At 39.4% G+C, this 12,995-nt stretch overlaps 1 protein-coding gene across 3 annotated transcripts in view; it reads left to right on the top strand.

The window, feature by feature from the left end:
* RGL1 (ral guanine nucleotide dissociation stimulator like 1) overlaps positions 1 to 12,995 on the top strand; it is a 239,082-nt gene that overhangs the window by 69,864 nt on the left and 156,223 nt on the right. The window contains exon 1 of one of the 3 annotated variants that reach the window (XM_044757665.2): positions 5,272 to 5,388. The exons of the other annotated variants lie outside the window; for them this stretch is intronic. The gene's annotated coding sequence lies outside the window, so the exon portion shown is untranslated. Of the gene's footprint in view, positions 1 to 5,271; positions 5,389 to 12,995 lie in introns of those variants that run through there. 3 annotated transcript variants of the gene reach the window in all.

The following is a 12,995-nucleotide window of genomic DNA, read 5'->3' as shown; positions in this document are numbered from 1 at the left end:
GGACCAATATTCCTCATGAATATGGATCAAAAATCTTTAGCAAACCAAAAATGAAATATATAAAAAGCATAATACACCATGACCAAGTGGTGTTTATCCCAGGAATACAAGGTTGATTAAAAGTCAGTTAATGAGTTCATCTTGTTATCACAATAGAGGAGAAAAACTGTGTGGTCATTTCAATTCATGCAAGAAAGGCATTTGAAAAACTTCAACATTCATTCATAATAATCTCCCAGCAAACTAAGAATAGAAGGGAACCTTCTCAATCTGATAAAAGGCTGGTGATTGCACATCTCTAGAATATACTAAAGCCACTAAATTGTGCACTCTAAATTGTTGAATTTGTGGCATGTGAATTATATCTCAACAAAACTGTTTTAAAAAAAACTATTGCTAACATATCACTTAATGGTGAAATCTGATGCTTTTGCCCTAAGATCAAGAACAAGATAAGGATGTTCACTTCTCTCCCCTTCCCCAGCATTCTACTGGACATTCTTTCCAGTGCAGTAAGACGAGGAAAATAAACAAAAGGTCTACAAATTGGAAAGCTACAAGTAAAATCATCTTTATTCACAGTTGACATGTTCAAACATGCTGCAAATAATCACAAATCTACAAAAAAACTATTAGAACTAATAAGTCATTTTAGCAAGATTTCAGGATGCAAAATTAGTATGCAAAAATCAATTGCATTTCTATATATTAGCAATAAACAAGTAGAAATTGGAATAAAAAATAAGACAATATCATTTGCAATAGCACCCCAGAACATGAAATACATGAAACTTCTACCTTGAAAACTAGAAACATTTCTATGAGAAATTAAAGAAGACCTAAGTGGATTGATTTACCATATTTATAGCTTGGAAGACTCAATATTGTTATAATTTCAATTCTCTCCAAATTGATTTCTAGATTAAATGAAATCCCAATAAAATCAATATTGCTATTGAGTCAGTACTATTAAAGTGTCACTTTGCTCCAAATTGATTTGTAGACTCAATGAAATCCCAATAAAAGTCCCAGCAGGCTTTCTTGTAGAAATTTCAAACCTGATTCTACAATTTGTATGGAAATCTAAAGGCCTGGAATAGCCAAAGCAATTTTGCAAAAGAGGAATAAAGTTAGAGGACTTACACGTACTGATTTCAACACTTACTATGAAGCTACAGTGATCAAGACAGTGTCTTATTGGCATAAGTTTAGACGTTTAGATCAATGAAACACAATAGAGAGTCCAGAAATAGACCCACATATGTATGGTCGATTGATTTTCAACAGAGATCCCAAGACAATTCAATATGGCAAGGATTACTTTTTCAACAAATGGTCTGTAACAACTTATTATCTATGTAGAAAAAATGAACCTCAACCCTTACTTTATCACACACAAAAATTACCTTGAAATGGATCATAGTCCTAAATGTAAATGCTAAAACTGTAAAACTTCTGGAAGAAACTTTGTAACCTTTGGATAGGCAAAGATTTCTTATATGGGACACAAAAAACACGAACATAAAATGTTTGAATTGGGCTACATCAAAATTTAAAACTTCTGCTCCTCATAAGATACCAGTAAGAAAATGAAAATGTGGAGGCAAGCCTCAGACTGCGAGAAAATGTTATCAATATATATATATCTGACAAAGGACTGCTTTCCAGAATGTATAAAAATCTCTTACAACTCACTAATAGAACCAATGAAAAGTCTATAAAAATGGACAAATTTAGGGACTGGCCCTGTGGCATAATGGTTAAGTCCAGTGCGCTCTGCTTCAGGGGCCCAGGTTCATGGGTTTGGATCCCAGGCATGGACCTACACCACTTGTCAAGCCGTGCTGTGGCAGTAACTCACATACAAAATAGAGAAAGATTGGCACAGATGTTAGCTCAGGGCTAATCTTCCTCAAGCAAAAAAAGAGGAAGATTGGCAATAGATTTTAGCTCAGTGCAAATCTTCCTCACACACACACACACAAAAAGACAAATTTGAACAAACTCTTTACCAAAGAAGATAGATAGTCAGTATACCCATGAAAAAATGCTCAATATCATTCACCATTAGAGAAGTGAAAATTAAAACCACAGTGTGATATCACTACACCTCCATTAGAGCATTACTGTGGGTATAATTAAAATGATCAACAATACCAACTGTTGGTGAGGATGTATTGGCAAGTGGAGCTCTCATACACTTCTCATGGGAATATAAAATTTTACAGCCATTTTGGAAAAGAATTTTGGCAGTTTCTCCTAAAGTTAAACATATCCTTACCACATGATCAAGCAATTCCACTCGTAGGTATTTATCTAAGAGAAATGAAGGAATGTTTCCACATGAAGAGTTGTATACAAATTTTCCTCTCACCTTTACTTAAAGTAACCCAAACTGGGAACAAGGCAAATGTCCATCCACAGGTGAATGTATAAATAAAATACTTAACAGTGGAATACAATTCAGCCATAAAAATGAGTAAACTACTTAGACATGCAACAACATGGATCGATCTCAAAATAAGTATGGTAAGAGAAAAAAGGCAGACAATTTTTGTGGATATTGTATGATATTCAATGTCACAAAACTCTAGAAAAATGTACCAATTATTTACAAAAAGCAAATCTGTGGTTGCCTGGGTACAGTGATAGGGTGAGATCAACTGGGAAGAGGCCTAAGTGACCTTCTGGGGTGATGGAAATGTTCTAGCTTTTTATTTTAGTGTTGATAACATGGGTGTACACATTTGTCAAAAGTCATAGAATATACCCTTAACACACGGTATGTAAAATATACCCCATTAAAATTGTCTTTGTGTGTAGTAGTTGCTCTGTTTTGAGTCACTGTGGGGCAAAGTCTTTGAGTCAGTGTGGGGAAACTTTATAAAGGTGTTGACAAGTTCTCCATTGTTAAGCCTTTTTCTGTATTGGGCTCTGTGTCAGACATTCCTGTGACTTTTGCATTTCTATTTAAGCTATGATAGGGCATTGTGGGTTGAGAGGAAAAAAAAAATAAGTAATGAGAAGGGACAGAAGATTTGTAAGTTGATTTATTCAACAAATATTTTGAGCACCTTATGTGTGCCAGCTTGTGCTAGGTACCCAACATATCAGTGAGAGGACAAATAGTCCTTGACCTCTAAGAGCTCACAGTCTGCTAGGGTGCAGACTAAAATACAGTATAACGACTGCTGTGATAGAAGTATGAACAACTTACACAGGGAGAGTAGTGAACTCTCCCCAGTGGGTTTGGGACCGAGGAGATGACATTTGCATTTGCTTTAAATTTAATTCTCAGTGGTTAAAATCATATCCTTTGGAATGAGACAGATACAGATTGAGATCCTGGCTCTGCTACTTACTCTCTGTGTCAAATGAGAATCAAAATAGAGTGCCATGAAATAACGTATCACAGTATCAGGCATGGATATGGCAAATCAGTGAAAGCTGTTATGTTAGAGGACATAGGCTAAGCTGCTGTAACAAAGGCAAAGAGAAGGGGAGGGGAAGAAGAGTATTCTGAGTAGAAGTCACCACATAAACGAAGGCATGAAAGGTCACTGTTTGGAGAGGAGTGAGCAGTTCAGTGATGTGGGAGAGAGGGGAACTAGAGTCGGGCAGAGGGGAAGATGGGACTTGAAGGTCAGGATACAGCAGACCATAACAAACTGTGTTAAGGACCTTGAATTCTACCCTGTGGAGGTGCATTCCTATTGCAGGTTCCTAAGCAGGGCGGTTTCCTAAAAGAAGGTTTTTAGGAAAACTACCCTGGTGACAGTATGAAGGATGACTAGGAAGAGCCAAGGGGCAGAAAGTCTAGTAACTTGGCTATTGTGGTAGTTCAACCTAGAGATAACGAAAGTGTATATCAAGGCGGTGACTCAGTCAGCCTAGAAATCTGTCAACAGGCTGCCTGGGTGAAGGGGGATTAAAACTCTCTCCTCCGTTTCCTGGCCACAGACCTCCAGAGTTGTTTAGATTCTACTCCAGTTCCTACTGAACCAATTAGTCAAAAATAAGTTCTGTATTCTCCAAATTAAAATCTGGCAACACTAGCCTTCTCGGTAGAACAGTCTAGAGAGAAGGCTCTGATCTGGGACGCCTCGAAGACGTAATCAATAGGGCTTGGTGACCTCTTGCGTAAGGGGCTTAGTCACAGGGAGCAGTTGAGGATGACTCTGAGATTGCCAGCTTGGGTATTTGGGTGGATGGATTGCCATTAGTAGAGACAGGAAATTCGTGAGGAAGAGGTTTCTGTAGTCAGTTAAAAGGTGTGGAAAGTGGAAAAGGTATTTGTGGAAGGCAGTGATTTTGAAAGTGTTTTTGTGGAGTACTCTTCTCGGTACAGTTTTTTTGAGTATCCTTCAGTATATATACAATTATTTATAAATTGTATACATGTACTATTATTCTAACATTTATATGCACTATAAAACATATACAAAATAGAAAAAAAGAGGAGATAAAGATATAAATCAAAGTTGTAATTTTTTTTCTGCATGCCAGTACATAGTCTTGGGTGCCAAATGGGGTGTGAACAACCCACTTTGGATTTACGGGGGTTCGACAGCCACTGTCGGGCCTGCCTGCAGCATTGTGGAGTAGCGAGGTGGCGAATCTTCTTCACCTTGGGGAAATCTCATTCACTCTTCCTTTCTTCTCCTTCTTCTTTCTTTCCGGATCTTTTTTGTTTTTTCTGGAATAGATATGCCAATTATTGTTCACTGCAAGCAACATTTGCGAAACTTTCTTAACATCTCTGGTGCATTGCCCTAGAAGATCATTCTAATTCAAATGAAGCAAGATTTAACTATCTTGGCACAAACTTTGGCTGTGATACAAAGCAACTTCTCCTTTAAAAACTGGCGAAGACCAAGAGAGAGGGGTTCTCTGCTAGAGGTCCCCAGCTGGACCCCCGAGGAAGGTGCTCACGTGGTCTGGCCTAGCAGAGAGGATGAGCAAGGAGTTTAGCTGACTCTGCTCCCTTTCTCCCTAAGATAGTGATGAGAAAAAGGGGAGTTAGTGTGTTAGGTTGGCTCACTGGCTCAAACTAAAGCACTGGGGACTCACACATTTAAAACTGATGTCACTGCTAATGTGCTGCTCCAGTGTATCTGAAGTGCTGGCCTTCTGTTTCACTTTCCTTTTCGGTTCTGTGAGCCCAGCTATGACAGCCTGTTCTACCCAGAAGGCTAGTGTTGCCAGATTTTAATTTGGAGAATACAGAACTTATTTTTGACTAATTGGTCCAGTAGGAACTGGAGTAGAATCTAAACAACTCCGGAGGTCTGTGGCCAGGAAACGGAGGAGAGAGTTTTAATCCCCCTTCACCCAGGCAGCCTGTTGACAGATTTCTAGGCTGACTGAGTCAACGCACTTATTTCTTAGGTAAGTGCTCCAATTTGTTTGGACCTGATTTCACTATACTTCATCCTTTTCATGATGTTATAAAGTAATTAGGTTGGAATTCCTTTTTAGGGCACACGAAAGAATAAAAAGATAAACCCTCACACTTTCTTTCTGTCCAGACTGAAGTGGAGGAATGGAGTGAGTGCACTGAAGTTGTGGTCCTGAGCCCGCTTAAGCTTCACTCATATGTCAATCATTTTTCAGTCCATAATGAAGTTAACAATTAAAACCTCTCTGGTGTCCAGAGTCAGTGTCAACCACAGTCACGTGGAGCAATGGGCCCCACGACTGCGTTCGCTTGAGCTGTAAATCATAAACCCATCACCCTCCAGAGCAGAAGCAAAAAAGAAGTCAGTGAGTACTGTAATGGGTTCCAAATGTTGTTTTAAAGAAAGTCTTAAAAAATAATTAGACTTACAGATCACCATTCTTTTGTAGCAAAAATTTGCATATGTGAATAAGTGAAAGAACTGACAATGTCCATTTTTTGCTTCTGTTTCTGCCACTTCTTAAAAGTCGTGGACTAATTGTTTATTTAGCTCTAGAAGGGCAGGGCTGGGGAAGGTGATGGGCACCAGAGAATGCGGAGGAGCTGCAAAGTAGACCGTGAAGGGAGACAGGAAGAAGCTGACTCTCAGCTTTGGTTGATAAGGAAGCACAAATTTCAGATAACCCCCTTGTCCCTTCCCCTGCTACCTGAGTGCAAAGAGTTAGTGTTTCTTTCATTAAAGTTACAAAGCCAAAAATTAGCATGGCTACAATTCTGTGAAAGCTTTGAAAGGCCAGGACAATGGAAAGGGAAGCTTTGTTCTGAGTGAGATCTGCTTTCAAATTTGTATTCTGCTGTGTGACCTTGGGCAATTCACTTAACTTCTCTGAGTTTCAGTGTCACCTGAATGGGGAATTAATGCTTACCTCAAAGAGCTCTCAACAGGTGTAATGCACTTATGCATCTCTGTCTCCTAACACTTATTCTATCATTTTGAGATGTATCTGTGAAATATATCCTATCATTTTGAAATATATCTTTTTCTCTTCATGTGCTTGTGAACTTCCCAGTGATTCAGATTAAGAACTCCCAGCGTGAAGGCCAGTTAAAGGGGGACACACATGCTGATTTATCTTTATTTCCCCCTGCCTCACACACACCTGGCATGACGATTAGGCTACAGCTAAGTGAAATGTTAGGGACTTCCCTCACCTCCAGTGCATAGCAGGGTGCCGGGTGAGGTTTAAGCAACCTACCCATCCCGTCCCTGGAAGTTTGCCATCTTATTGCAGGAAGTCAGATTGGCCCATTGACACCCTCAGCTAGGAAGCCAGGGATGCTAAATTGTCTATTTGCACAATTGCTATTGTGCTCAGAGGTCTGAATACAAGAGCCAGTCTCATTCAGTTTCTAGTTTCGTTTATTGGAAATAGCAAGGTCAAGCTGCAGCAATGAAAAAAATGGAGAAAGTGGAAAGTCCTGTAAAAGTTTAAGGAGGGGAAAATAAAAGAAAGAGAAGAGAAACTGCATCCCAGTTGGAATGAAATGGTGACACAGAATGAAATGCTCTTATTTCCCCTCCAACAGAGACTATGGTGAATTTCATACTGACTCTGAAACTAAAATTGACACCTAACCAAGTAGGCTAGCCACACATTCCATCCGTCCCTCATTTGTTGGTATCAAAATCGAGACATTTCACAAATTTTGCTATCAAATACTGTATATGTGTGGAAAAGGGGTAGATAAAATGGGCCAATTAGACCACAGCCACATCTGTCAAAACTCTAACCCTTGACCTTAGTGAAAACAGAATCTGGGATCAAACACAGAAACCCTGCAGATGTACACAAGTCATTTAATGCAGCCTTTGGAAAGACTGTGACGGATGGCTGGTGCTGTTCTGAAGGCCTGATGAGAAATCCAGGCTTGGCCCTGCTAGGAATATTTGCAATTTTAAAGAAAAAGTAGGTTCTAATACAGTAACTATTTAATATATCCCAGCAAGGTCCTCCCCACAGGCTGAGTTGAAAACACTCCTGACTCTGTTGCTATGCAAAGCAGCTTTCAAATATGTTTTGGAAACCTGTTTGAGATTTGAGAATAGAATTTGGTTTTCAATTGCCTCATTTAGGCTTAAGAGCTTTTGGTTCATTCCAAAATAATGTGGGGGTTCTATCCTTGCTGGGCAGTGGAGGGTAAATTCAATAGCTGCCTCTCATCCAATATACACATGAATATAGGATGCTTCTCTATGGTACACCCTTACAGAGCTTCACATGAGAGGGAAAAAAAATGTAGAAGAAATAAGAAAAAGAAGTTGGAGTGTCCTTATACAGTTCACTAAAAGACTATTTGAAAATAATGATTGAGTCTTTTCCAAGATACTTGGAACGTGACAACCATAACTGCATTTACTGATGAAAATGTCATTATGCTACAGGAAGCTCAAGCCTTTGGGAGGGTTTCTTAGAATTCCGAAAGGTAGGGCTTTGACATTTTGTTGTGTTGGCTCTGGGCACACGGGTCACCAGGGGATCTGCCCACGAGATCTGTGCAAGGGTCAGAATCGGGAAGCAGCATCTTTAGTGGTTTCTCCTTGATGTCATTGTCTCTCAGTGTTCCTGTGTTCATCTGGGTCATTGAGTCTTTCATCCCACGTGGGATAGGTTTGCCATTTTATATCGCAGTTGCAGATCAAAAAAGGTGAGAAGAAGGTAAAAAATGTGAGCCAGCAGTAGAACTCACCCTAACGCACAGCACACCGATCCCTCCCTCCCCCATGCTGGATGAGTATTGGACCCATTCCTTTGGCCTTAGCACCACTTATGAGCATTTAATCCTATTTAAGAGATCAATATCAGGGAAAGAACAAAAAAGTTAAATGGAAATGAAGATGTTGCTCTGAATATAAAGCTTCTTGCACCTAGTTAGTCTAGCTGATTGGTGTCTGGGTACTCAGCAGTACCAACTAGGTTTAGCAATGACTACGTGAAACTAATCAGCGTCCTCCATGTGGGGCAAGATATTATCTGAGCTAATGAAAGAGGAATTATAATTAAGAATGTATGGTGTATGTAAAAAATCATGGTGTCCTTACTGCTTAGAGACTGAGAGAGAGAGAATAAGGATTGGCCAGCACCAGCTCACTGTACATGCCTCTCCTAGAAGGATTTTCTTGGAAGAGATTTCTCACCCATCGGGACCTGCCGTTATCCTATGGCATTAGCCTATGGCCTGGTAAAGTGACTGTAAATAAATAGATTAGACTCTGTTTTTGGTAAAGTAAAAGATTGAGAACACACTCCTCTTTAACGTGAGATATGGAAAGGCCAATCTACCTGGAAGGTAGTTAAAACGATTTTGTGTGTTAACTGATAAACTCAACAGGTTTTCTTTCCTGAACCTAACATTTTTAGATTTTTGCATTCCTGTCATGAGAAGTCCACCTCTGAATCCTTTCAAGGGCTGAGATTCCTGGGAATTCAGACTTTTCCACATTTACCTGATGCTATTTTCTAAGTGGAACATTGACTATTAAAGTCGAGTAGTGTCGTATGGTGGCGAGGACACAATTCTGGGGTCAGCACAGCTTCAGGAGAAACTCTGACGCTTGTTCCTTAATCTCTCTTGACCTGAGCTTCTCCTGAGGCTGTTCTGAGGACAAGCTGATGCCTCTGAAGTACAAGCCCGGCCCCTGGCACGGTGAATGCTGCATCTCCTGTGGGGTGGGGAGCGTGTCCTTGTTGGGACCTGAAACATGGCTCTGACCTGAACCAGCTGGATTTCCTTCAACTTGAAGATAAAAATTAGCCTGTGACTGTTGAACTGGATGATGCTCTCCTAAGGGTTTTTGCATTTTGCCCTCATTCAGCCAGTTAAAGCTGGAGTCCACAGAATTGTGAAACATTTGAGCCTGGGACAGTCACGTGATTTACAGTTTCATCTCATTTTAAGCTTTCAAGTGATATAATCACTGAGTTTTTTATTGTAATAAAGATGCAGGCCATGAAAAATTCAGTTCTTTAGAATTCTCTCTCTCTCTTAGAACACCGAAGGATTCTTTGTGATCTCAGCCTGTCTTCTGTTTCAGTATCCTCTCCCTCCCCCACGTCTGTCTTTGCAGATTTGTTTCTAGACTGCCTGTGCTGAATGGAGACCAGGAGGGCAGCCCAGCTGTTTTCCTTGTGTTGGCTCTCTGAGCTGAGCAGGAATTGCTGAGCAAAGAGCAGCATTTCTCCAGGGAGGTTCACAAGGGTAGTACAAACTCAGTCTGGGTTTTTCTTTTTTGGAATTATTATTAAAAACTTCTGCCAAATACTATCAGTGAGGGGGGGAAAAGTACACAAAGTCTGAAGTGTAGTTGGACCAGCCTTTTAAAAATATCAACTTGAATGAAGCAAGAATGCCTTGCACTTCTTTAATTTTCTACATTTAACAGGAGACAGTTGCTTTCAGAGAAAGTCACTTCTGACTCCACAGACTCTATTGTGCAACCTTGCTCAGCATTCAGTAAGACAGTATATAATTAAAATTCCTTTGAAAATGGTTGCCCAATGATTGGCGTTTGTTCCAAAACACATCGTCATGGTAAATGCTTTATCTCTTATTCCAGTGGGGTTTTTTTAATAGAAAGAAAATAAAATGATATTTTTAGAAGAGTGATTGAGTTTTTTTTTTTAATTGAAGCCGTATAATAAATATATGTCCAGTCTTGCTCTCAAGGAGCTGGCAGTGGAGCAAGGGAGACCAGAGTAAATTAAGGAAAGCAAAAGAAAGCAATACGCAGAATCTGAGTGGCCTTATATAGATTAGAATGCCGTTGATTCCAAGGGGGAAGACATAATGAGGATCGGTTTACTTCCGAATACATTGTCATATACTGTCACTTTAACACAACCAACTTTTATTATTGCTCTGAAACAATTGGACGTGCCACTTTTCCCGGGACAAATGCTGCCCAGCACTAGGACTCTCTCTCTGCCATGGCTTCCTAGAGTCCTCTCTGTCTGGTGTCTGTCTGTGCCCCAGTCTCCATTTCTGCACAGGAAGTCTAGATTCCAGACAGCTGCTTCTGTCTCTGTTTTCAGAAGGAATAGACTGGTGAGACCACTATGATGCACCCCCACATTTGGGAAGGCTGTATCTTAAGACCTTCTTGGCTCCCCCAATTTGTAAATACCACAAGAGCAATCATGATTTGAGAAGTCGACCACCGATCCAGGATTTGGATGCTAAGGTTGGGTGAGCACACCCAAACAGCAGCATTGCAAAGACTCAGCAAGCTAAAAATTGACTACATGTCAGGGAATGTTGGGTTGTTCCTGATTAGTCAAAACTCAGACGTTATATCCATGAATGCCAAGGGCCGTTTTAATATCATGCTGTTTCTTAGACATTTGAGTAGTGAATGCATGCATAATGTGGAAATAAATACAATATGTGAATGGCCCACAGAAATCACAACCTTTCACTGTTTTATTTAGTTGTGTAAATTCCTCAGCTCTACTGGAAAAGTAATTCGATGCACATTAGTTTTGCTTCCTACGTTTAGAGGGAGGTGAGTGCTGTATTTATATCTGTAAGGGTCTCAGCAGGCTTGTAGACTGTCTATTCTTGTTAAGGATGAGGAAACAGAGGCTGAGAAAGTGGTTTGTCGAAGGGTGACTTAGAGAATTTACTGTAGCCTCATGATTTGAACCCAGGTCCTCTGACTGGGATTTTGGTGCTCTTTGTTCTATGCTATTCCGAACCTTTGAGTAAACCAAAATGCAAAGACTGTTCTTGATAGACAGCCTTTTAGGTGGAAGAGTTGAAGATAATAGGAGAGAGAGATACACAAACCTGTCTTATCTGGACAGGAGCTCAGCTCGTTAGGAAGAAGAACAGGGATGAGAGAAGGCAGGAGGAAAGGATGGCAGAAAGACAAATAATCATGGGAAGAGACTGGAACAGGGCAACTGCCAGACATTTTCAAGATTAGAAGAAATCTGAGTCGAGTTAAAAAAATCAAAAGAATTCTTCAGGCAGAAGCAAGAGTTTATGTGTATAAAGGGAATAAAGCAGAAATACGGTATTCTTAATACATATGATAGAATCTGCAGGGGCAGAAGAAGAGCGTGGCCCTGATGGATAACGACGAGAAACACCAAACCATTCCAGCAAGGCTCTGCATATTAAACACTTTCTTTTCCTTCCAAAAATATGTAAAGAGGAGAGGGAGAAGAAAAGAGAGAATGATTTAGAGGGATGTCTCATACATTATTTACTTTCATAGGAAGGAAAGTCAAATTCAGTAAAGTCCAGATTGATTTATTAAACAAAGTCCAGCGTGGGGATTAATAAAATAAATACAGATTTCAGTGAAATTGGGCCCTAGCACTTATTTTTAAAGCCATGTTTCAAAAAGGTTATTGATGGGAGTTATGGATAATTTTTATCAAATGGCAAGAACAGACACTAGTAACAGCAATTTTTTGTGTTCTCAGACTGTCGCTTAATACTTATGTTTTTAAGATTAGCCCCTGAGAAGCTGCCTATTTACTTTTGGTACCTAATGAGGATTTAAGATATGAAGCCATGAACTGGGCCTTTTGTTATGACCATAGAAAATATTATAACCACCAGACAATGATTGTTTTTGAAGGAATGGGAGAAATGTTATTATTATATATTATATCATAAGCATTGTGTAGCAAATATTTTAAAAATACAGACCTTAAAAGCACAAGTTTTAAGGAAATACATATTTTCTCATTAATAGTAATCATATAGTTATTTTTTGATTATATAATCATAATCATAAATTATTTTCACCAATTTCTAACTTATCAACTTCTTATAAGACAGCTAGGGTTTATAAATATTTATTAAAATGGTTTTTGGATTTAATGTAACTTGAAAATAAAAAATAAAAAAACCTTTCAGCTTTGGTGGGAATGTCAGGGCTCTAGGATTTGAAGGCAAATGACCTCAGAAACCCTTACATGGCTTTTCTCATCTGCAGATTGTTTCTCAGTGTCAGGCGAAAGCATCTTTCTTCCATCCTGTTGGACTTGTCTTCCTTGTTCTTATGTTACTTCTCTGTTTTGCGCAGTAGAGATACTGTGTAATCATGACCCTTTCACAATTAGAAAAAACAGTCCTCAAGCACTTGTCTTTTTAATTTTTGAGCAAAATTTTCCTTCTGTGTTCTCTGATCAGACATTTGCCATTCTATACACATGGCTCTCTTTCTCCACATCTCTAACTTAAGGATGATCTCACTATCCAGTGGTTTGAAAGAAATTCTGTTTTGGATATGAGGTGTTTTAGGATGACAGTCCTTCAAAACTGATTTCCAAAAGAGCTCATAAGGCTTATGGTGTTTTAGACCAATGGTTAAGTAGCGTTGAAGATTCTGCCTGTTAGGTTTACAGTGATTTCATCTTATCTGTTCAATGGACTTGTATTAGTGGTATTTGCATGGAAGTTGGCTTATAAATCTTGACTGTGTGTGTTTTAAGAATGAAGACAGTAGTTCAACTCTAAGACGGGCGGCGTTTCAGAGGTAGAAGAAGGTCCACCTATGCCTCCTGTTTTTATTCTAACAAAAAAT

The sequence above is a fragment of the Equus asinus genome, chromosome 25 (genome assembly GCF_041296235.1).
Source record: "Equus asinus isolate D_3611 breed Donkey chromosome 25, EquAss-T2T_v2, whole genome shotgun sequence".
NCBI classification, from domain to species: domain Eukaryota; kingdom Metazoa; phylum Chordata; class Mammalia; order Perissodactyla; family Equidae; genus Equus; species Equus asinus.
The sequence above is the reverse complement of the archived record's forward strand: the minus strand, read 5'-3'. Positions and strand labels throughout refer to the sequence as shown.